General features: G+C 45.4%; 1 long non-coding RNA gene across 1 annotated transcript; it reads right to left on the reverse strand.

Annotated features, from left to right (window-relative positions):
* Positions 1–910: 910 nt before the first annotated feature.
* Positions 911–24,300, reverse strand: LOC115088877. Its single transcript, XR_003855954.1, has 3 exons — positions 24,239–24,300; positions 12,312–12,314; positions 911–994 (listed from the first exon to the last, which is right to left on the reverse strand). It is a non-coding gene; the product is annotated as an uncharacterized LOC115088877 (long non-coding RNA).
* Positions 24,301–24,680: the final 380 nt, after the last annotated feature.

Consider the following 24,680-nt stretch of genomic DNA (forward strand, 5'->3'; position numbering starts at 1 on the left):
GGTGTCTGGGCTTCTCATGGGCTCTCCTGCGCGTACTGTTGCACGCTGCAGTTAAGTAATCCCCGGCCTCAGTGATTCAGTCAGGGGGAACTCTCACTCTCAGCTGGTCATTGTCCAGGCTTCTCATGGACTCTCCTGCTGTTATTTCAATTCCATTAAAGACAAAGAGAGAAGCAATGGATCCTAATTCTGACTTTAATGTCATTGTATCTGAAGAATGAAAGGTGGCTAATATACCGCTGATCTTTAGAAAGAGTTCCAAGGGTGATCCTGGAAACTATAGAACTGAGAGTCTGACTTCAATGCCAGGAAAAATTGTAGAAACTATTCTAATGAATAAAGTCCCAGAACATATAGAAAGATATGGTTTATTGGGACGCAGCCAGTATAGTTTTACACAAGGGAAGTTTTGTATCACTAAGATGCTACATATTTTTGAAAGGTTAATAAAAATACGCATAATGGTGAGCCAGTGGATACAGTGAATTTGAATTTTCAGAAGGCGTTTGACGAAGTCCCCCATGAGAGACTCCTGAGAAAATCAGAAAGTCACAGAATAGAAGGCAATGCCCTGTTGTGGATTGCAAACTGGTTAAAAGACAGGAAACACAGAGTAGGACGAAGTGGTCAGTTTTCTTAGTGGAGGAAAATAAACAATGGTGTGTCTCAGGGATCTGTACTGGGACCAGTACTTTTAAATACATTTATAAATGATTTGGAAAAGGGAATGACAAGTAAGGTGATCAAATTTGCAGACAACAAAAAATTATTCCAATTTGTTAAATTACAAGCATATTGTAAGGAGTACTTTGCAAGACTGGGAGACTGGGCTTCCAAATGCCAGATGAAATTTAATGTGGACAAATGCAAAGTGATGCACATAGGGAAACATAACTCATACTGAACTTACATGATGTTAGGCATTTCCACCCAGAAAAGGATCTGAGTGCCATCATGAAGAATGCTTTGAAATCCTTGGCTCAATGTGCAGCAGCTGTCAAAAAAGAAAACAGACTGTTAGGAATTATTAGGAAAGGAATGGAGAATAAAGCAGAGTATGTCAAAAAAGCTTTGTATCACTCCATTGTGAGATCTCACCTAGAGTACTGTGTGCAAGTCTGGCCACCGCACAGGTACAGGTAGAGAAGGGTGACCAAAATGATAAAGGGGATGGAATAACTCCCTATGAGGAAAAGCTAAAGAGATTAGGGCTCTTCAGCTTGGGGAAGATGCGGCTGAACGGGAATATGATAGAGGTCAATAAAATCACGAGTGGAATAGAACGTGTAAATGTGAACTGGTTATTTACTTGCTCAAAAATAGGGAGATCAATGTTCAAAGCCATTTAGCCAGATAATATATGAGTTATCTGTCTAAATTACTAGTTTTTAATATTCCTCTTTCTTCTTATCTGGCTAAAAGTTAGGCAGATAAGTCTTTATCCAGCTGAGATTTAGCCGAATAAGAAAGGGGCAGGGAAGACTTAGGCAAGAAAATGATCTGGCTAACTTCGATATTAGGAGTTAGCTGGATATATTTTTTGCTTAACTCTTGATGTGCCCTAAAACAGGTTCTCGGATAACTTTAGTCTTAATTATTCCCAATCTCAACCCCTTCCCCCACCTGCTCCTGGGCCCAGTCGAAACAATAAAAATGTGCAAGTTTTAGGCTCCTCCACCTCCCCCCCACCTGACCCGTATTCTCCTATCCTTTCATTACCCGAATCGCCTTCAATCCTCAGCCCAGATCATGGTAGTAGACTACTGCGACCCAGGCCCAGCGCTTCTGGCCTCACTAAAGGGTAGATTTTAAAACGTGCACGCGCACATGGACATGTCAATTTTATAACATGCGAGCACCAGCACACGTAATAAAATACATGGGGCGCGCGCACATACGACCCGGATTTTTTATAATCCTCGCGCGTATGTGCGGGCAGTGCATGCAAGGGGGGGAGGGGTAAAATTTAGCAAATTTGTGTGGCGATGAGATCGGGGCTTCCCCAGGTCCCTCCCAGTCTGCTCCAGCAGACTGGCTATATTCCAGAGAGACCAAGGTTCAAATCCCACTGTTGTTCCTTGTGACCTTGTGCAAGTCACTTTACCCTCCATTACCTCAGGTACAAACTTAGATTACATACAGGTAATGGGCCCTGGGTTCAATTTCCATTCAGGGATTGCTAAAGGCAAATTCCCTCTCCCTCTGGCAAAAATAAATGTAGTGAATAACTTTTGGAAAGAGGATAGAGGATAGAAGCTGCCCACCCTATACGCTTCAATGAAAATGGCCTGCTATTTTCCTGTATAGCTCTATCAGGACCTTCAGGACTAAAATACCATCCGTGGTCCTTGGGCCCCAGCCCCAGGCCATCCCTCACTGCTAAATGTGTCAAGTATGCAAAGTAACAGATCCCCCGAAAACTCCCATCTTCTATTGTCCTTATTAGTTTTGCACTACATTCTGTCACAAAAAACCTTGCTTGAAGACAACTGCCTCTCCAGTCTAGCTGCAAATAATCTAGCATCTGTCTTATAGCTGACAAGATATTGCATGAGTTATAAAGTCTATCCATCACCCAAGTGTGCTACAGTCCACCTGCACCCTGATGATTGGTCCTTGGTAGAGCTGCTATCAGTCCCTGCCTTGGCCAGCTCTTACCGGTTGTTGCGCCAGAGGTGGACCCTTGGACCGCGGTGGGGTTGACATAACCTGTAGGTAGGGACCTACGGGTCCCCACCGTCAGCAGGCAGAGTGGGCTGATGAACAGAGGCCAGCTGGAGCTTCACCAATACCAGCCCTCGTTCCCCGTGGGTTGAGCCTTTGGGTGCCGGGGCCGGCTGGACTTAGGTGGGCCTCTGTATGTGGTCGATGAGAAGATCATGATCAGCCCAGAGACAGCAGAAGGAAGATGGTACAGTCTTACACTGGACAAGGTAGTGTCCTGGAGGCTCAGGCGCCAAAGGAACGTAGGCAGAAAGGGGGCGCCCGAGCCAGAGCAGACTGAAGCCTGAATAGACCAAGTCCAGGAAGTAGGCTGAAGAGGCATTGATGTACAGGCTTGAATCAGGGCTGGCAGCAATCTGGAAGCAGTAGCAAGCAAGGCTGAGGTCTGATCATGGAGTTAGTCAAGTGTAGTCAAACGATGCAGAGGTCTGGGTCTGGAGAGAGGCAACGGCATGGTCAGGCAAAGCAGAGGTCTGGGCTTGGAAAGAGTAAACGGTATGGTCAGGCAAAGCAGAGGTCTGGGCTTGGAGAGAGTCAATGGCGTGGTCAGGCGAAGCAGAGGTCCGGGCTTGGAGAGAGTCGATGGCGTGGTCAGGCGAAGCAGAGGTCCGGGCTTGGAGAGAGTCGATGGCGTAGTCAGGCAAAGCAAAATCAAAGTCCATGTAGGAAATCCGAGGAAGGGTGAAGAGCAGGAATGTAGGAGCAAGGAGTCAGGAACCAGGATCAGCAAAGAACAGGAACACAGGAGTGAGACGAACCACTCAGGAGGCAAAGAGTACTCTAACACGAGGAGACCTGTTGCAAAGGCAAAGCTAGAGAGCGGAGCCTGGGCTTAAGTACCGGTGCTCTGCTGATGTCATCATCCGGGGCCGTGGCTCAGTTCCCGCCACTGGCCCTACTTAAGCATTAGTGATGCGCGTGCGCCTAAGGAGGGGCATGGCGCCGAGTAGCAGCGTCTCTCTGCGGGCCACGTGGAGAGTCCCAACATGAAGCAATGGAAGTGGTGGCTGTACCGGAGTGCCAGGGACTGTAGCTGAGTCAGAGGCACCAGGGGAGGCCCAAGGACGGAGCTGGCAGCCCACTGCCACCAGGGACGAGGAACCAGGAGCTGGAGTTACTGCAGAGAGGTGAGAGGGCTGTGCCGTGGGTCTGCCGCGGATGGCACATTTAACAGTAACCCCCTCCCTTGGAGGTTGAGGTTTGCCCGGATGGGTACAATGAAAATGCAGGAAGAGGGTTTTGTCCAGGATGTTTCGAGCTGGTTCCCACAACTTTTCTTTGGGACCTTATCCCTCCCAGGAAAGGAGGTATTCCCACCGGTGGCCCCTACGGCCGACATCGAGGACTTCATGTACCTTGTAGGTCGTATCAGTCTCAGCCACCAATGGAAATGGCTTAGGAGCCTTTCGGGAAGGCCAGGACAAGACCATTGGTTTTAGAAGAGATACGTGGAACGTATTGTGTATTCCCAGCGTAGGTGGCAGCTGAAGCTGGTATGTAACTGGTCCAATGCATTGGGTGCCCGAAAAAGGTCCAATGTACCTTGGAGCAAACCTTGAGAAGGTATCCCAAGTCGGATATACTGAGTGCTCAACCAGACTTTCTGGCTGGAAAGGAATTCAGGGGCCAAGCGTCTGTGACTGTCAGCAGATCTCTTGGCTTGGGAAGTGGCTTGACGTAGGCGAAGGTTCGTCTGTTCCCATAAAGCCTTGAGGGCATCAGCTGTAGCCTGCACATAGGGGAAGGTACTGATAATGGTATGGGTAACGGTGGTCGTGGTTGATTCCCATAGACGATGGAAAATGGTGACATGCCTGTAGCAGTAGCGATGTGGGAGTTGTGAGAAAACTCTGCCCAAGGAAGGAGTTCAGACCAATTTTCTTGGAGATCATTTATGCAAGTGCGTAGAAAAGCCTTTAAAGAGTGGTTCATACGCTCAGCTTGTCCATTGGCTTGAGGGTGGTAAGTGGTTGTTAGACTGATGTTAATGCTGAATTTTCGGCAAAGGGCGCGCCAATATCTAGCAACAAATTGTGGACCTCTATCAGAGACAATGTCTTTGGGTAGGCCATGTAAACTGAAGATGTGACAAAAGAATAGATGTGCCAACTCAGGAGCAGATGGTAGGCCCAGTAGATGGACAAAATGGGCCATCTTTGAAAATCGATCTATGGTTACCCATATAACGGTATGGCCCTTAGATGGAGGCAAGTCCATGATGAAATCCATAGACAGGTGGGTCCACGGTTCCTCGGGAACTGAAAGTGCTTGAAACAAACCCCAGGGTCGACTGACCGGGGGTTTTTCTTGCGCACAAATGTTACAGGATTCAACGTATGCTTTAGCATCAGAGACCATAATGGGCCACCAGAAGAACCGCTGGAGCAATGCTAAGGTTCGTGCTCACCCTGGGTGACCAGCAAAGTTTGAGTCATGTGCCCACTGGAGGACTCTTTCACGGAGTTGTTGGGGCACAACAATCTTCTCAGTAGGGACTGGGTGAGTAGTGGATAAGCAAATAGAAGTTGGATCTATTATATGGCCAGGTTCTTCCGGAGTATCTTCAGGCTCGAAAGAGCGCGATAGGGCATCTGCCTGGAGGTTTTTCTCAGCTGGACAGTAACGAAGTTCATAGTTGAACCTGGAAAAGAATAATGCCCATCAGCCTGACAAGCATTGAGACGTTGGGCATGGCTCAAATGTTCCAGGTTCTTGTGGTCAGTGAATAAAATGAATTTGTGTTGAGCACCCTCTAACCATGGGCGCTATGCTTTGAGGGCCAGTTTGATGGCAAGTAACTCGCAATCTCTGATACTTTAATTTTGTTCCGCAGACAAGAACTTGCAAGAGTAGAACTTGCAAGAGTAGACAAGAACTTGCAAGAGTAGAATGAGCATGGGACTATGGATCCAGAAGCTGTGCATTGGCTCGGGGCTGCCCCAGCCCCAATCGCGGATGCATCCACTTCTACCTGAAAGGAGCGGTTCGGGTCAGGGTGAAGAAGACAAGACCCAGCCTGGAAAGCTTCTTTAAGGTGGTGGAAGGCTGTGATGTCTTCCGGTGTCCAATTTCAAGTGCCTTGGCCCTTGCAAGTCAATGCAGTCAGAGGGGCAGCCAAGGCTGAATAGTGTGGAATAAAAAGGCAATAATAATTTGAGAATCCTAAGAACCACTGGAGAGCCTTAAGACCCATGGGCTGCAGCCAGTCTCTGATTCCTTTTAACTTGGCAGGGTCCACAGAGAATCCTCGTTGGGAAATAATATACCCGAGGAAAGGCAGACTGGAAATCTCAAATAAACACTTATTCAACTTTGCAAATAAGTGATTCTCATAAAGGCATTGGAGGATAGTTCGAACATCAGTGTGGTGTGTGGCCAGGTCTTTAGAAAAGACAAGGATGTTATCCAGGTATGCCACAACCTTGGTATACAGCAGATCTCTGAAAATTTCATTCATCATTCATTGGAAAATTGCGGGCACATTAAAGAGACCGAAGGGCATCACCAGGTATTCTCGTAATGCCCATCTCTGGTGTTAAAAGCTGTCTTCCAAATATTGTCAGGACAGATTCGTACCACATTGTACACCCCTCTTAGGTCCAACTTGGTGAATATGGATTCTCCATGCAAGTGATCAATAGTATTTTATTGTTGTTTTTATTATTATGTTTTATTTTTAGTCTAACTTGATTCCTATCTCCTAAGAATCATTTTTAGTTTATTTATTGGTTTATAGATTATCTTTTATTAACAGCTAATTTATTTCCTTTATCTTGTGTAGTTTTTAGCTGTTACTATTTTATTAATCATTGTATTTCCGAATATGTTTTAATTTTGTAAACCGCTGTGAAGGTATGTCTGATACAACAGTATATAAATGTCAATAAGCTAAGCTAAACTAAACTAAACTAGTTCCGAGATCAGCGGCAGAGGGTACTTGTCTTTATGGGTAATGGAATTCAGTCTTTGGTAGTCGATACACGGCCTGCGAGAACCACCCTTCTTGGTCACAAAAAAGAATCCTGCTCCAGCAGGAGACGTAGAGGGATGGATGAATCCCTTCACAAACTTTTCTTGAATGTGGTCCATCATGGCCTTTGTCTCGGGAAGAGACAGAGGGTAGGTACACCCTCGGAGAGGTGTGGTCCCAGGTAGGAGGTTTATGGGACAATCAAACCTCCAATGAGGTGGGAGAATGTCTGCTTTTTGCTTGGAGAATACTTCGAAATCCACATGAGCGGGCATACCTGAAGAAGTGGCAGCCAGAGGAACCACAGGTGGCGGTACCACTTTACTTAGACAGGACTGGTGGCAGGTGGATCCCCATTCCACCAGTTGAAGTGAACCCGCAATCAAATTGGGGAGAGTGACATTGGAGCCAGGGTAGTCCTAAGAACACCGGATGAATGAATTTCTCCAGTACTAGTAATTCAATTTCTTCTGTGTAGAGAGCGCCAGTGCATAATTGAACTGGCTCAGTAGTGAGGAATATTCGACTGGGTAACAGTTCCTCATAAATGGAAGCTATGCACAAGGAGATCTCCAGAAGACTGGTCTTTTTACCCAGGAATTGAACTAGATCCTTGAGGATAACATTACCTGCTGCTCTGGAATCCACCAGAGCAAGGACTGGAAAGGACCGGGAGTCCCAGATCAGGGTGACCGGTACAGATAATTGGGGGGCCGGAGATGTTGCGCCCAAGTTCAGGACCCCTACTGAACTTAGGCCGGGAAGTTTCCCGGACAGACAGGGCAGGCCTGAAGATGGTGGCCAGGTACTCCGCAATACAGACACAGACCAGTTTGTCTCTGCCAGAGGTGCTCTTCCGGGGTCATCCGCCCATGGCCCAGCTGAATGGGCACTTCCGTCTTACCCACAATAGGGACCCTACCAAAGGCAGGGCTGGTGGTCGGTGTGAACGGGATTGAACCCGAGAGGGCTTCTTGGGCTTGCAACTCTCCCGGTAATGCTCTTGGAGACGATGATCAATTCGGCCCGTTAAGTCTATAAGGTCCTCAAAAGAGGAAGGGAGCTCCCATGCAGCCTGCTCATCCTTTAGCTGTGGGGAAAGTCCATCCCGGTAGGTAGCTTGTAGGCAGTCTTCTTGCCAAGCGAGTTCAGAAGCCAAAGTCCAAAATGCAATAGTATAGTCGAAAAGACTTCTTTGACCTTGACGAAGATGTAACAAACTAGTGCTTGCCACGGCATGCCACCCTGGATCATCAAAGGTCTGTCGAAACATAGCCACAAACTGAGAGAACTCCCTTAGGAGGGAGTCTGATTGTTCCCACAAGGGAGAAGCCCAAGCCAGCGCTTTCCCTTCAAGACGAGACAAGATAAAGGTAACCTTGGTTAATTTGTCCTGGAAGACGGAGGGCTGCAGAGCGAACTGGATATAACATTGGTTGATGAACCCTCTGCTGAGCTTGGAGTCACCATTGAAGCACTGGGGTGCTGGTAGAGCCAACATGGCTCAAGGCATAGAAGATGATGGCTGTGGATGAGAAGGAGCCGGTACTGGAACCGGATTGCTGGTGAGGGTGTCAAGCTGGGCGTGGAGACGCTCAATGGAGGAGGCCAGTGCCTCGAGAAACTGCTGCTGTTTTTGTACTTTGGATGCCAGGCCAGGAATGGCCTGGAGGGCACACCATGGGCTCCACCGAGTCCATGGCTTTTCCAACCTGTTGCACCGGAGGTGGACCCGTAGGTAGGGACCTAAGGGTCCCCACCGTTGGCAGGCGGAGTGGGCTGATGAACAGAGGCCAGCTGGAGCATCACCAACAACAGCCCTCGTTCCCCGCGGGTTGAGCCTTTGGGTGCCGGGGCCTGCTGGACTTAGGTGGGCCTCTGTATGTGGTTAATGATAAGATCATGATCAGCCCAGAGCCAGCAGAAGGAAGATGGTACAGTCTTACACTGGACAAGGTAGTGTCATGGAGACTCAGGCGCCAAAAGAACATAGGCAGACAGGGGGCGGATGAGCAAGAGCAGGCCGAAGCCTGAATAGACTGTCCAGGAAGTAGGCTGAAGAGGCGTCGAGGAACAGGCTTGAGTCAGGGCTGCCAGCAATCTGTAAGCAGTAGCAAGCAAGGCTGAGGTCTGATCACGGAGATAGTCAAGCGTAGTCAAATGATGCTGAGGTCTGGATCTGGAGAGAAGCAACGATGTAGTCAAGCAATGCAGAGGTCTGGGTCTGGAGAGAGGCAACGACATAGTCAGGCAATGCAGAGGTCTGGGTCTGGAGAGAGTCAACTGCATAGTCAGGCAATGCAGAGGTCTGGGTCTGGAGAGAGGCAACAGCGTAGTCTGGGTCTGGAGAGAGGCAATGGCTGGTCTGGGTCTGGAGAGAGGTAACGGCGTAGTCAGGCAATGCAGAGGTCCAGGCTTGGAGAGAGGCAACGGTGTAGTAAGGCAATGCAGAGGTCCGGGCTTGGAGAGAGTCAATGGCGAGGTCAGGTGAAGCAGAGCTTGGAGAGAGTCGATGGCGTGGTCAGGCAAAGCAAAGTCAATGTAGGCAATCAGAGAAAGGGTGAAGAGCAGGAATGTAGGAGCAAGGAGTCAAGAACCAGGATCAGCGAAGAACAGGAACACGAGAGTGAGACAAATCTCTCAGGAGGCAACGAGTACTCGACCAGCAAGGAGACCTGTTGAAAGGCAAAGCTAGGGAGCAGAGCCCAGGCTTAAGTACCGGTGCTCTGCCAATATCATCATCCAGGGCCATGGCTCGGTTCCCACCGTGAGCCCTACTTAAGCATTGGTGATGCGGGCCTGGTGCCAAGTAGCATTGTCTCTCTGCGGGCCACGCAGAGAGGCCTGACTTGGAGCAATGGAAGTGGTGGCTGGACCGGGAATACCAGGGACTGTAGCTGAGCTGGAGGCACCAGGGGAGGCCCGAAGACAGAGCTGGCAGCCCACCCACCACCGCCAGGGACGAGGAACCAGGAGCTGGAGTTACTGCAGAGAGGTGAGAGGGCCATGCTGTGGGTCTGCTGCGGAAGGCACGTGTAAATCCGGTGTGAAGTCATGGAGAGGTAAGCATGCATAGCTTTCATGTTGGTCCAGATATTACAATTGAAATGCATGCTACTCCCCTCTGCCTTAGCCTGCTTCATCTACATGAGACTACTGTACAGGGTGGGGATAACCTACCTAACTAGATGCAGTTCTGGAAAGTGCTTTGTATTTGGGGGCTATCAAGTGCAGTAGATGCTTAAAGCCCAGATTCTCCACTATCTGCAGGAGTTGGTGATCCAGGGAAATCATTTCCCTGATGTACTTTGATGGGGGGTGAAGGGCTGATGTGCACGGAGCAGGAGAGAGACCGTGGGGTGATAGAGTCTAACGATCTGAAGTCTGAGAAACAATATGAGGCGATAGCTACATAGAGAGAGGAATATCTAGTAAGAGAAAAGAAGTGATGATCCCCTTGTACAGGGCCTTGGTAAGGCCTCACCTGGTATACTGAGTTCAGTTCTGGAGTCTGTATCTCCAAAGGGACAGAGACAGGATGGAGGCGGTCCAGAGAATGGTGACCAAAAAGATGGATGGTCTTCATAAAATGACTTATGAGGAGAGACTGAAGAACCTAAATATGTATACCATGAAGGAGAGGAGGAGCAGGGGTGATATGATACAGACTTTCAGATACTTGAAAGGTTTTAATGATCCATGGTCAACAGCAAACCTTTTACATTGGAAAAAAATCAGTAGAAATAGGGGTCACGATTTGAAACTCCAGGGAAGAAGACTCAAAACCAATGTCAGGAAGTATTTCTTCACGCAGAGGGTGGTGGATGCCTGGAATGCCCTTCTGGAAGAAGTGACAAAAACTAAAACTGTGAAGGATTTCAAAGGGCCATGGGATAAACACTGTGGATCCATAAAGGCTAGAAGATGAGAATGAAGAGAAGAGCCATGGGGGTGGCTTGCTGGAATGGAGGCTACTATCTGGTAATTACTACCCTTACTCAAAAAGCCTTCACATGGTTAATGCAACTCCAACATTGCTCTCTGCTTCAATGGCAAGGGGAAATGTGGAAAAGAGGATATGCATTCAGACAACAACCAACAAGGAAAGGACTGAACTACACAGTCTGAGTAAACAAATAAGCGTGGGGGTAGCTTGCTTATTGTGGCAGTTACTACCCTAAACTAATTAAGCCTGATACATCACTTTGAATTCATATACAGCATTGCTCTCTGCTTCAACGACAGGGGGAAATGTGGAAAAGAAGATTTGCATTCAGACAACAACCAACAAGGACTGAACTACACAGTCTGGGTAAAAAATAAATGTGGGGGTAGCTTGCTTATTGCGGCAGTTACTACCCTAAACCAATTAAGCCTGATACATCACTTTGAATGCATATACAGCATTGCTCTCTGCTTCAACGACAGGGGGAAATGTGGAAAAGAGGATTTGCATTCAGACAACAACCAATAAGGACTGAACTACACAGTCTGGGTAAACAAATAAGCGTGAGGGTAGCTTGCTTATTGCGGCGGTTACTACCCTAAACCAGTTAAGCCTAATACATCACTTTGAATGCATATACAGTGCTACTCTCTGCTTCAACATTAGGGAGAAATGTGGAAAAGAGGATTTACATTTAGACAACATCCAACAAGGCATGGATCTGTGCAGTCTGGATAAACAAGCATCGGGGTATTTGAATTAAACAGTTACCAACAAGGACCCTGAACTTGGTGGTCATGAAACAGATAAGTATGGGAAAACAAGTGTGGGAGCTTGCTGGGCAGACTGGATGGGCCAATTGGTCTTTTTCTGCCGTCATTTCTATGTTTATATGTTTACTTTACTACTACTTTCAATGCTACCTGACTCTTGCCCTGGCACAGTGATACAGATCATCACCCATTTCCTCTAAGAAGGGCTGCAGCTGCAGGATGGAAGGGATCTTGGGATTAGCTTGGGGAAAAGTCTTTCCCCTTTTCAACCCATTTCTTATGTTTTTTTTTTCCTTTGAGTGGCAGTGGAGGACTCTAGGCTATTATTGCCACCTCCTCTGATGCCAATTCTAGCAGGTGCTGTTTCTTCAGGTGATGCTGTATATCTGCTTTTGTCATATGTTCCAGTACCTTCCCTTGACTGATGTTGATACTGCAGTGAATACATTGAGCAAAATGTGGGTCCTCCCTCACTTTAAAGTGATTCCAGATCAGATATGTCTTTCACAATCTTTTCTCTACATTCTTGGGGGCTTCTGCTGGCAGTGGCATTGAGGTTAAGGGTGGACCATGAGGAAAACTGCTAGGGGTATTGCTCACGCTCTCTTTCTGTACTGCCTGCTTTTCCTGGGTTTTTTTTTCAACACTATCTATATCATCTCTATCCTCCATCACCTCACTGGAACTAAGATGCTGCTGATTAGACCTCCCAAATTTTCTTCAGCCATTAGCACTTCGATAGCTTCTTAGTCAGGAAATCCCAGACAAGATTCTTCCTCCGAATCAGTTGGTCAAAATACTGCCTCCATTACTTCAGAAGCCATAATCATGGAAGCAAGTGTTGCTGGATTTGGATATTGCACTTCTGCATTTGCCCTTGCACCTGCCCTGCTTATACCAGCTTACAATGGTTTTCTTGCCTTTTGCATCTTTTTCAAAACAAGAGAGAGAGAGAAACAGGTGGTGGCAACATATTCTCTCCCAATTTCAATTTGTTCTGGCTTGAACTGACTTATACTTTTGGCTTTCTTTGGCTAAAACATCTCTTAAATTTAGGGCAGGACTGCCTTTTTCTCACTGACACTAGTACTGCTTGTACTGGAGGTTTTAATATTACAATAGAATTTATTAATACTGTATCAGCACTCATAGTGCCATTCTAGTACTGAATGAGTGTATCTGTCACATACACTTAATCTAGTTTACAGACTGAAATCACATCAGTGCTTATCAATCACAGACCTAACTTGCCAAGCAAAGTCAGCAGCAGCAGCTTACAGTGTGTGCAAAAATGTCTCTATCACACACTAACACACACATATACAGTATATGTGTGTATACTGCTGCCTCACTCTTTACTCATAAAAATACTGTTAGAAACAAAGTTAAGAAGGCTGTTAAGGTTGTATTTCCTTGCAGTCTATCTGCAGCTAAACAAAAATCCCTCTTTACTAGCACTGGCACTGCTTCAATCTCTACTCCACTCCTACCCTGTTCCCTGTGAACACAGCAGGTAATACCACTACCTTTCTCTTTCTGTCACAGTGATTGAAAGTCCACTGACTGGAACAAAGAAGATCAGAAGAAGCTCTTTGCCAATGCTAATACCTACTTTTTTAAAAGTTTTTCTTTAACTCTCAGAAAGCTTCTGAAAAGAGGTCCTTCTTTGCTTAATTCAATAAAGCAAATGGAATATCTTTGCAACAGATCTTTCATTGGGAGTACAACAGTGTTTCTTGATACAGATGGCAGCTTTAGGCTAGTTAAAAAGATGCTTCACTGTGATTTGTCCTTTGTCCTGTCTCCTTCACAACTATCCTGCCTCAGCTCCCAGAAAGCTATTATGTCACAAAGAAAGGAATTGGTTACTGTAGTTACTAGTTAGTCCTTGCCTGCATCTGCTCTTTGCTCAGTACAGCCAGAGACTTGAATGAGCTATAGACTTCAATGGGAAACATAAATGAATGAGATGAAAATTTTCATTTAACTTTGTAGGAACCCTCCATTCATTTTGGATGTTAACAAATTTATTGCATTTTACCCATTAATTTCAAACAAATGCACATCCCTAACTCAGCTTGGGAATAAAACAAGGCTAGAATAACTCATAGGAGGATGTTCAGGAGATGGAAGAAGAGATGGTGCTGTGTGCAATCTGTGTGTTGCACAAAGTGAAATCCAGCTATTCATGCCCTAAATGTTGCTCATTAATTTCCATCCTTTGGGATTCTTGCTGTAGGTAGAAAGAAAAACATGCATGCCTATACATGTTCTCAGAAAGGATCTTCTACCTATTTATGAGTCACAGCTGGTGACTCTTGATGCTGCAAGGTGCTGAGAGCAGATGCTGCAAGGTGCTGAGATCCAGGTGCTGACCTGGATCTGAGTATCAGACAATAGAGACTTTTCTGTGGCACATTTGATTAGGTCTAAAGGCACACCAGTGTGCCATGGCACATTGGTTGGGAAACATTGCTTTATATCTATATGCATCTATAAACATAGCCTCAGATTATTGATAAAATGCTATATAAGAATGAATATCAAAGACGGATGACCATTGAGTTCACATCTGTTCATAAATAACCTCTAGTGCATTGCCTGAACATCTCATAACTTGATATCTGTTTAGGGTTTGGATCATAAAATCAAGTTGTTTGTTTCCTAATATATTTTTAAATCACTTTGATCCTTGGACATCTGGAATTCATCCTGGAACTCTGTTGTCTGTTACCACCTCAAGCATTACCAGGCAGAGGTTTTGGAGAGATTCTCAGTTACAGAATCATGCCAAATAATAAGAACATGCTGAAGAAATTAAAAAAATAAATCCTAAATCAGTGGATCATGCTTCTTCTACAGAAAAATAAATACAGTATCCCTAGGGTAGGAGCCATACTAAATCAAATATTCATAACAATTCTGGTAATTATTTACGATAAATGCTGTTATATTGCAAAACAAACAGGGGTAATGTTTCTAAGAGGCTTGTTCCTGAGGCTCACACATCATATCAAATAGAAACATCTTAAACCTGCCATTAATCTGCTTAATTCCTAAGATAATAACAGCCAAATGGATTTGTTGCATGCTTTTCCCTAATTATCTTTAGTTTTTGTATTTATTGCATCAACAATTCAATTTTTTCATTAATTCCCATGTAACTTTAATTTTATCTTCAGTGTCTTATTGTTTTTAACATAGTACACTTTTATTAAATGTTTATTTGCTTTACCAGAATAATTTAGGATGCATTCAAACCACCGGGGATATCTCATTTTTTTCCAATGCTGGAGGAAAGTTTCAAACTGTGTGCTTTAAGTACAAAGGCTACTTGCACTTTTTACCCTGAGGTCATGCACCATATTTTAAAGGGTAACCACACTCTGAAACTTGCTCTAGGTGCAAAGTGCCCATGGACTTTTGCATCTGCGTTTTAAAGGGGTAGATTTTTCATGAGAAATAATTCTTGTAGGTTTGATGATACAATCCATGTTCGTTGTTTGCCAATGCCGCCCAAAGCATGCTCATTGGAACAATGCACATAAAGAAAGACAAAGGAGGTTAGGGCTCTTCAGCATGGATAAGAGACATGATAGAACTTTCTAGAAGCATAAATGAGGTTGAAGAAATGTTTCTTTTGTTCTTACACTTTATCCAACAAGAGGGACGGCAAGTTCTTCTTGCATGAATGGCTTTGAAAACTTTCCTTTCCATGAATTGCCTAAAAGAGAAGGTTTTTTTTCATCTACAGCTCTGCATAAATAGCAGTTTAATCTGGTTCTAGATCACAAAGGAAAACACTCCTGAAATCCTCTTATGGGGACTTTCTTTATTATAATCTAGAATCACAAAATTATAATCTGACAATTCACCCCAGACTGGAATTTTCTTTTGACGCAATTCACCCAAAATAAATTTGGCCTCCAGAAGGCAAAAAGCAGCATATAAATCAATAGCAACTCTCATTGAGCTATATATTCTAGAGATATTTGGCAAAAATAAAATTGTCATCGCTGCCTAAAAAAAGTATACTTAATGCAGAAGAAAGAAATCACCATAATCACACCCTTTATGATCTTCCCCTCTATTCAAAGACCTGCCTACAAAAATCAATTAACCAAAATCCACATGAGCATTCAATCCTCAGAACTGAATATAAGAAGGCCAATATTGAAACATTACTTAGCTGTCTTAATAGGATTTATCTGGATAAGTGGCAGCCGCTGAATATTTGGCCATGTTCAGCGGCGACCACTTAGTCAGATAAGTCCCTTTATCCAACTAAGTAGATAACTGGATAGTCAATGGGTGCAGAATGGGTGGATTGGGGTGGCACTGCTTATCCTGTTAACTTAACTGAATAAGTGCAGATATTCAACTTTAACCAGGTAAGTTTATCGGATAAGTTAGACTTACCATAGATCTGTTCTAACTTAGCTGGATTTAACTTATCTGGCTAAGTAGAGACTTATACACAGTATAACCGTGCTGCTGAATATTACATTTAAGTTAACTGGGTAACATTTATTTTTTAATATTTATTTGTTTGTTTTTATATACCGATGTTTGATTTTACATATCACAATGGTTTACAGACAACTGAGAGGAGCAGGAAACCAGGCGTTTCCTTATATCAAATACAGGGAACATTTATATCAGTTAACAGATAAAAGTTAAACTAAATGTCACTTGTCACAAGCGTTTACGATCAACTGAGTAGTGCGGGGAGCCAGGCGTTCCCTTTTTTCTAATACATCGAACATTTATTACAGCTTAAAGATAAAAAGTTAAACAATTGGTCAAGGTGTAATTATTATAAGTTACAAGTAAACATATATCATTGAACGATGGTTAAACAATCCCTTTTGTTCGATACAGTTAACATTTATAACCGCTTAAAAATTAAAGATAAAAGTTAAACAAAAGGTCAAGGTGCGATTGTTATATATTACAAGTTAACATGTATGATTGCATGACAGTTGAACAAAGCAAGGTATGTATAATCTGTTTCAATTCAGTATACATGGAGTAGAGGTGGGGGTAGGCTGGGGGAATTTTCTTGTATGTTGCAACGTAATAGCTCTGGTAGATTGGCAGAAGGCACATATCAATGGGGTAGATGTTGCAGGAAGGCAGGAGTTGGTGAATTGGGGGGTGGAATATGGAGGTGGAAGTTAATGAGTGGATTAACGATAATATTAATTATAGATGTTTGAGGAAGGGATCCGGTTTGGGATTACGTCATGTTATTGCTGCAAAGGCTTTGTGAAATAGCCAGGTTTTAAGATTTTTCTTGAAAGATTGAGTTGACGAATCTGCTCTTAGTCCGATGGGGAGTTTGTTCCTTAGGGTGGGGCCGGAGAATGATAGTGCTCATTCCCTTGTTGATAATCTGTGTGTGGTTTTCGGGGATGATGTTTGTAGGAGTCCGGTGTTTGAGGAGCGAAGGTTCCTTGGTGGAGTGTGGGGGTGCAGTGGTGTAGTCAGCCAGTTGTGTTTGTCATTGTGGAGAGTTTTGTGTATAACGGATAAAGCCTGGGCCCACAGTATTTAATCCTGCTCAAGGCAACAGCAACTTGGGCCAGAGTGCTGCTACAGTTTTAAGAATTGCAATACTGGGTCAAACCAATGATTTATCAAGTCCGGCATCCTCTCTACAACACTAGCCAATCACGCTCACTTGGAAAATACCCAGCAGATACTAATGGGGAATCAAGTACAGTCTATCACCTCCTATGAGAGTAATGTTTACATTTTGAAAAAAAGAGAAAATCTATGTAAAGGTTAACAGGAACTCTGCCAGATTTGAATTAGTCACTGCCCTTCCTGAAGGATGGGGTCGGGTAGCAGGTTGGAGCTCTGACTCTTAGCCATGATGTGACCATTTTTAGCAAGGGCTGAACCACCTAGAAACGGTTTGCTTACTCTCCCAATTCTAGACTAGCAACCATGATCCTGAAGATCTGGAGTGATCCTCGGGGATTTATAAGGAGTTGCTGGGAGTAAGTCAGTGTTCCTGGCAGTTGAAAGGCTGAGGGCCAAGCCATAAGGATGAGAAGGAAACCTGTATTTCTGTTGACAGGGGCATCTGTGCCTGCAGTCTGAAGCTCTGAATTCCTGTGTAACCTGACCTGGATCAGTTTGCTTTCTGACTCTTCTTGTTATTGAACCTGACTCCCCTTGTCCCTGAAGAGAAAGGACCTGTAATCTGATACATAACTCTGCAAGGGTCAGACAGTGCACATTTACATTCTGGGTAAGCTCAGTGGCAGAATCCTGGATTGGAGCAGTTCAGGTGCAGGTGGCCCCAATAACCTGACACTTTGCCAGGAACCCAGTATTCTGGCCTCCTGCTTTTGCAGCCAGCTGGCTAGCGTAAGCTGCAACACTGCATAAAATAGCCAGCCAGAGAAAAAAAAAAAAAGCCCTCATGGTTTTTGCCATCCTAGCCACAATCTTTATTTTTCTTTTACAAACTCAAACAGCTCCGTGCTTAGCCTGGGGTGAGGTTAGGAAATTAAATTAAATATAGCAAGCGCCTGGTGAGAGCTAGACCTCTGTTAGGAATTTTGTTTTTGATATGATGCTGTAGTGAGAAAACTTCCACAGGTGCGATACCCATCCCAATCATTAGGCTGCAACCAGGAACTCGAATCTGTAGCTCTCTGCATAAGCAGTGAACTGTGCTCCGTGGTCATGGTCTGAGTGCTCTTAAAATGCTAGATTGAATCTGGTATTCTCAAGATATTTCCTGCACCCTGCCATGCTTAAATTCCAGAGTGTTATATCCTCACCTGGACTGAATAATGCTTGTGGTATCTGTGTTTTTGCATTGTGGTTGTCTAATAATATCTCAGTAAAAAGGAAGCCTCTGTATTTCTAGCACAGCCTTCCATCAGGGCAACCACAGAGGAAGCGCAAGAGCAGATTCAGGAGCTACAGAACTATTCCCAGGGATTGAATGAACTTGCAAGAAATTGCCAGAGGAGACCCAGCAACTCAAATCCTCCAGACAGTCTAATCCTCTGTTTCCCAGGCTTTCATCTCCTGAACAATGCAATGGAAGTAAGGGGCACCACCAGAGGTTTACTCAAAAAATGTGAATTGCATTTCTAGTTGCACCAGGACTATTTTAGCAATCATAACACTTGTCAATACTGGGTGATTAACCTGTTTACAGGAGATGCCTTAAAATGGGCCACTGCTTTAACGAGATGATGCTCAAACCAGCAATTAACCTGGGTATCATATTAACAAAGAATTTAATCGGATATTTTCAGATGCGCATCTGAAACATACTAATAGAGCAGAGTCTACTCCGACTAAAGCAGGGAGCAGGCTCTCTCTCATATGAGGCCTATTTCCATCAATTAGTAGCAGATCTTGTTTGGGAGGTCTGGGCTTTTCGGAATCCTTCCATGTGGGGCTTACAAGAAGAAATCAAAGATGACCTGACCTGAATAGAACCACTAGCTGATCTGGAAACCCTCCTATATACCACCATCTGGAAAGATGACAGATTGGGGGGGGGGGGGGGGAGAGGCATTGGTCAGGTTGGCCATTCACCCTCGCCACCCACTGCAGACCCACTGCAGAGGACACACTGGTCCCCAAGCAAATTAATGCCTCCTGTAGGGGGAGCCAGGATCAGAGAGTGAATACAGAATGCTGCCACTGCGCTGCCTGTGCTGTGGCATTGCAGGCTCTTTATAGTGACGTGCCTTCATTGAGGTGGAAGTGTCTAGGAACAATAGACCAGCCCAGAATGTCTATGAGAAGTGGTCCTGATCATCCCAAAGGGGAAATAGGGAAAGGTCAGAGAGGACTGCTGCCCTGTGCAGGCCAACGTGAGCGGAGTATGGGAAGTAGATTGTAGGACCATTAAAGAGAATGCATCATACATGCCATCACCTCTGAGATCGTCTACATGGTTAAACCACTCATGGTTAAAGTGGATGTGGTAATAACAAATGTCCAGAAAGACTTGAAGTGAGGAGAGAACAGTGAAAATCACTTCTGGATCACACTTTAAGGGATGTGAAGAAGCTGTAAGAAGAGGCTGACTCCAGCACACAGATGGGAAATTCACACAAGACCTAATGCATTCATGGCACAGTAGCGTGAAAACAAGTGAGAAAGAGCCAGCACGGCGGGAAGCCATCACCCGGGCAATTGACACCACCTAGGCTAGAGCCTGTGAAGAAAATACAGCGACTTCATCTGCATTGGCTGACTCAGAGTGTGGCAACCCATCACGGAGGAAACAAAATAAGCACCTGGAGCACCAAGCAGCTCCCATTCCAGCTCCATTGTTAGGCCCTGTTGGAACCAAAATAACTGGAGAAAGCAACAATGGCTATGAAATCCTTTCAAGGTTATACTGACAAAACGTTTCTTGATACTAGTGAACAAGAAGTAGATTTTAAGGGCTACAAAGAGCCAAAGAAAAACTGGGCTATGCCATAAGGCCATCAGGGCCATTAAAGCCATTGATGGTGTAGGCTTCGGGGATGGGGGGGGGGGGGTGGGGGTGGGTGATTAAATCCCTAAAGTAACTTTTCTTTCTGTTTGTAATGGACTCTTTGTAATCAGTGATTGAGATTAAATGACTGTGTTTGTTTACCCTTGAACCTAGCACCAAGAGAGGGTGCCTTTTCAGGTGCATTAATGACTAAGGATCCTGCTTTTATTTTCAGGTAGTCCTGAGTTTGTATCCAAGAGACTATAGGTGGGAATGTGGCCACAGGACGCACTATGGCACAGATCTCTCTACTAACCTGTTTATTTTACTTTAGGAAGAACCCGTGGGAATATGCTAGGATGCTATTTTTAAAGGCAGCACCTTGTGTGGCTAGTCCTGAACTTAGAGGAAATGTAGGTGTGCTGCCGAGATCACCCCTGGGAAGGGGGGTAACGTAAGGGTAAACATAATCTCTGCCTGGGTCTGCCCTGCTTGGGGGGCTAGAGCTCTGTCTCTGAGCCATGTTGTGATTCCTTTTGAGCAGGGGGCTGAGTTACATAGCAAAGGCTTCCTTAGCCTCTCAAGTCCAGACCTGTAACCATGCTCCTGAGGATCCAGAATGGTCCTCAAAGATTTATGAGACTGTTGGGAGCAAGACAGTGACCATGGCAATTCTAGGGCCAACAAAAAATACAAAGAGCAGCGCTGCGAACCTGTATGCTCAAAAGAACCACTCGCAACAAAAGGTATCGCCAAAAGTATATCTCCAAAGAAAACTCTTCACCATCAACTGTAAAATTTTTTATGTAAAATTATGTATGAGTCATCGGCTTTGAAATCTATAAGAGTCGCTTAGATTGAATATTTACCAATACCCTAAGTGTCATTCACAGGGCTATATAAATAAGATTTTCGGATAACACCGGATGGTGAACTTTATGAAACAAAACTAAACAATTTGGTCACGGGCCACAAGTGATCGAGAAGACCAGACAGCTTGGTTGCACCGAGCACGTCATCTAAGGCTTGCTGATGCGGTCTCGTTTCACATACATAATTTTACATAAAAACTTCTGCAGTTCATGGTGAAGAGTTTTCTTTGGAGATATACTTTTGGCGCTACCTTTTGTTGCGAGTAATTCTAGGGCCAAGCCATGGGGATGTGGAGTAGACCTGTATTTCTGCTGATAGGGGGTATTTGTGCCTTCAAGGTGCAGAGCTAAATTCCTGTGTAACCTGACCTGGATTAGACTGAATTCTTTCTGACTTTGTTTGAGTTACTATTGAATCTGAATCTCCTTGACCCTGAAGAAAAGAGACCTGTAACCTTGCAAGTATAAGCAGGATACTTTTATATTCTATTTAAGGATATAGTAAAACAAAGCTCAGGAGTAGAATCCTGGATCGGAGTGCCAAACTTGCAGATGGCCCTAATAACTTAACAATCTATCACTAACAACCTATTTTTTATATCCTGATCTAAAAATAAAAAAGAAAGGATTATGTATGCAACCCCCAGCTGAGGTACATAAAATAAACAGGTCTAATACTGGGTTTCAGAGCCTGATACCAGTCTCTGTGGGTTCAATAATTACAAAAATGATTCAGCAGCTGGTGCAGTGGACCTGGCCCAGAGGCAAGGGTTATATTTATTAGAGATGTGCTTCAGGTAAAAATTTCATGTTGGGCTTCGTTTCGGGGCCCCTCCCCCACGGGAATTTCATTTTTCCCATGGTTCGGTGGTTTTTTTTTCGGGGTCCCCGATTATCGGGTTAGTGCGCACTAACTCTGCTAGGTTAGTGCACACTATCGGGAGTTAGCGCACGCTAACTCAAAAATAAATTTTTTTCGAAATTTCAGAAAAAATTCAATTGTTTTTCGGTTCTCCCAAACCATTCCAAATTAGGCAATTTTGTTGACATTGCTTAATTCGAGAAAAATGATTGCACATCCCTAATATTTATTCATGTTGGATATGTAAAAGTACCATCTACCACCTTCTCCCTCTGTAAGCATCTGATTACATCCCTACGGTAACAAATCCATCATGCTTCTCTTCTTTTGAATTTGGAATGCCTCACAAGTATCTGATTCAGTATGTTGGCATCCACTGGAATTCCACCCAAATTAGGCTGCAAAGCACACACCCTTTTCATGATGAAACAGAGATAGGTATGGATTGCATCCTAGGGCATCATGATTGGTTAGTGATGAGACTGTTCATACAAATCCTGACCTTCAAGAATGCCACGGATGATCTGAGTTCCAGAAGTGCCACCTTGAGCAAGGGCATCCCTATAGTAAATATTCTAGAAGAAAAGTTAGATGGCTTCTGTGAGAAAGAGGGAATGGAATTAGAGGTGTTGCAGTTTGTGGACGTATTGCAGCAGTGTTAGGCGCCCTGACCCTCGGGGAGTCAGACTGGGTCCCCTTACCTGTGTGGGCAGAAAGCCTGCTCCAACATTCCCCTCCACGGCATCGTCCCAGCGCGGTTTGACGCCATTGCGGTCTGCTCACGGCACTCTCGATGTTGCCGACGCTGGAGTGATCCCTGGGCCCCCTAGGTGCATGTGCGCACACCTGGGCTAGATTTAAAATGCCAATGGTGAGAAAGTTCCCTGCGGCCTGGGATGATGATACCCTGCCTTGCCACTTCCTCTTCACCTCGGCAACAGGTCCAGCTCCTGGTGAGTGCGTGTTGTCTGTGTCCTGATCCCGCTTTCCTGTGATTCTCTTGCCTCCTGCTCCGGATCCTGCTCCCGTTCCAGTCCCAGTTCCTGCCTCCATCCAGCTCTTCCTCGTGCCTGCTTCCTTGGATTGATCCTCTGGCTCTGACCCTGCTGCCTCCTGGTTTCTGCTTGTCCGCCGCCTGCCCTGACCTCAGCCTGGCCTCCACCTTGTTTAGTCTGCTGCCTGCCTTGACCCTTGGTACGTCCGACCTATCTCCTGCCTGCCATCTGACAGACCTGTGCCTAAGTCCTACCAGCCCTGGCACCCAAAGGCTCAACTGCGAGGAATGTGGGCTGGTATAGGGTTCTGTTGGGTTCTGTTGGGTCCTGTTGGGTTCTCTCTCCCGGAACTGCCTCCTGACGACGAGGACCACAAGGGGCCTCCCCTTGGTGGTAGCAACAACCTTGTCTTGGCTCAAGGGTCCACCTCCCTTACAAGCAGCAGGTGCAAAACAGACTTAAAAATCTCACGGAAAATAATATACACATGCTTGCTACACTTTGAGGTCAATGGGTGAAAGGGATTCTCACCCTCCTGTCCCGGCATTTCACATTCATGAAGGAGATGCTAGTAGCTAGGGTGTGTACAGGGGAGCACCAGAGTCAGAGGCACAGTGAGGGGTGTAGTACAGGAAAGAGTGGCCACCTCAGAAAGTCATGCAAGCAAGAGCATCACCCTGTCAGATACCACTTACTCCCTCAACCTGATACACCAAAGCCACACTGCTCACCATTTCTCCTGAAACAGGAAATAACTAAAGCAGCTGGCAAGCGAGACCCTTGGCCTGCCCCAGCAAAGGAGGCCCCAGCAGAAATTTCTGTGGCTGTGGGATGCTCTCTCACACAGCCCAACAAGGACATGGAAGCAGATGCACTGGCATATTGGGCACACTTGTTCATGGTCTGGCCCAACCTAGCCAGGTGGTTCAGTAATATATTTCCTGTCCACTGACCAAGTGAACGTGTTTTCTCAATGGCGGGTGACATTGTGAACCCTCATTGCTCAAGGCTGGTGCTAGAGCTGATGGAAAATCTGGTCTTTTTGAAAATCACTTTGTCTTTGCTTGGGGTTCCAAAATTTCTATGCGAGTGGTAAGATGATAGAAAGTACCTTGAAGGTCTTGCTGTCACACTGCCTTCCTGCCATGCCTCAGACATACCACCTTAGAGGTCTTACTGCTACTCTGCCTCCCTGCCATGCCCCACAGATACCATCTTAGGGGGGGTCCTCTTGCTACTATACCTACTTGCCATGCCCCTACTCTGCAATCAGTTTAAAGAGGTACATTTTTTATTAGAGGACTCTAGTATTCTTGTCAGTAGCAGCAAGGAGGAAGCCCCGCAGTTGAAATCTGATTCCTTCTTGGCTTTAATTAAAACACTTCTGCAGGACCCTCGCTATTGCGCAAGAAGTGATCCTCAGTATCAAGCATTAGTAAAGGAAATGCAGTTTCACTCTGCTCCTAAAATATCTGCTCTGACTTTTCCTGCAAATAACCCTGTGCTGAAAGCTGAGGAAAAACACAACACAGAGCAGCCTGTTTCAAAGGTACCTGTTTTATTAACTGTTCCTTGTATTCCAGCTTTTTCTACCACCCATTTAACCTTTGATTCCACCAGGTTAAATGGCACTATTCCTTCCCCAGCTTTGGCTGTATTGTCTGCTGAATCCGCATACCTGGGAACTCTCCGGATTTGTTCTGGAGACTCCGGAATTCTAAAGGAATTGCCGGGCCTCCGGGCCAACAGCAGAATCTTCCAGCTCCGGCTGCAGAAGCAGACCCTGGTAAAAGAAGTCACTGGGCGTGCGGCTGAAGGGAGATCTAGCGGGGCTGCACAACCTGGAAGGAGGAGGCATGTGGGCCCCGCGCCGGAAGGAAGAGACCCGTCGAGCCATATGCTCGAGGAGGAGGAGGAGCATGGGCTCCACGCCAGAATGAAGACGGGCTGCAAGTGCACACATGCAGAAGAACAAGGAGCATCTTCCCTCCCCCATCCCCCTCCCCTGAAAAAGGAAGAGATCCATTGCCCGGGCAGCTGCAAGGAGGAGGCTTGTAGGAAGGAGGAGGAGCTA

The sequence above is a fragment of the Rhinatrema bivittatum genome, chromosome 3 (assembly GCF_901001135.1).
Source record: "Rhinatrema bivittatum chromosome 3, aRhiBiv1.1, whole genome shotgun sequence".
NCBI classification, from domain to species: Eukaryota; Metazoa; Chordata; class Amphibia; order Gymnophiona; family Rhinatrematidae; genus Rhinatrema; species Rhinatrema bivittatum.